Raw genomic sequence first — 1,237 nt, forward strand, 5'->3', positions numbered from 1 at the left:
TTTTTAAAGGACTAAAACAAACTGAGAATGTATAACAAATATGCATTACGCACTATGTATTTCAATTTCTTTTCTTCTTACATAATGTTTGAACAAACTTTTGGTTGTGGTTGTTAAATTAGTTTTTGAGGGCTCTTTGTTTAGGTTGGTTGTATTAATGAGTCCTGGAGCAGCGATATCCAAGGACAGAGTTTCAGCCTTGCCGCTGCCACTACCGCCCAGAGACTGCTGAGTCCCCGTCTGTCTGTCACCACCCACTCTGGACACAGAACATCTAATCATGAATAAAAATGAGCTGGTTCAGAAGGCCTAACTGGTTGAACAGACTAAGCAATAGGATGACTTGGAAGCCTGCAAGAAGTCTGTACCTGAGCAAGTAGTTGAGTTATCCAATGTGGAGAGGAGTCTTTTCTTAGTTGTAATAAAAATATGGTGGGAGCCCGTAGGCCATCTTGGAGGGTCATTTCAAGTATTAGCAAAAGACAGAGGGTACTTAGAAAAAACGGCAGATGCCCTGAGAATGCAGACAGAAAACAGAAACTGAGCTCAGAGATATCTGCAATGACATACTGCCTCTTTTGGAAAAGTTCTTGATCCCCAGTGCTTCCCAAATAGAGAGCACAGGCTTCTACTTGAAAATGATAGGAGATTGCTGTGGTTACTTGATTGAGTTGGCTACTGGTGATGACAAGAAAGGGACTGTGGATCAGCCACAACAAGCATACCAAGAAGCTTTGGAAATCAGCAAAAAGGAAATGCAACCAACATGTCCTATAAGGTTGAGTCTGGCCCCTAACTTCTCTGTGTTCCTGGTACGGGACTCTGAACTCCCCAGAGAAAGCCTGCTTTCTTGCAAAGACAGCTTTAGGAAGCCATTGATGAACTTAGGAGCCAGAGAAAGAAAGCAGGCTAATAATGCAATTACTGAGGGGCAACGTGAGATTATAGACATCGGATACCCAAGGAGATGAAGCTGAAGCAGAAGAAGGGGAAGATTGACTGGCATTCCAACTTTTGTCTGCTTCATTCTAAATTTACACAGTAGACCATTGGTCATTCATGTTGTTCCACAAATTTTTTGTTGTTTATGATTGATGACATATTTGTTATTAAAAATTATTTAAAAACTTTTATTTAAATTGTTATTAAAAATTTGCACATTTTTTGAAATTTATTCCTTATTCATTATTGGCAGGTAATGAAATTTTACCAAATTTTAATACAATGTTTATCATAA

At 39.0% G+C, this 1,237-nt stretch overlaps 1 pseudogene; it reads left to right on the forward strand.

Annotated features, from left to right (window-relative positions):
* The first annotated feature begins 256 nt into the window (after positions 1-256).
* LOC103263794 lies at positions 257-999 on the forward strand (annotated as a pseudogene).
* The last annotated feature ends 238 nt before the right edge of the window (positions 1,000-1,237 follow it).

The sequence above is a fragment of the Carlito syrichta genome, unplaced genomic scaffold, assembly GCF_000164805.1.
Source record: "Carlito syrichta isolate Samal-C Ts95f unplaced genomic scaffold, Tarsius_syrichta-2.0.1 Scaffold305263, whole genome shotgun sequence".
Lineage (NCBI taxonomy): Eukaryota > Metazoa > Chordata > Mammalia > Primates > Tarsiidae > Carlito > Carlito syrichta.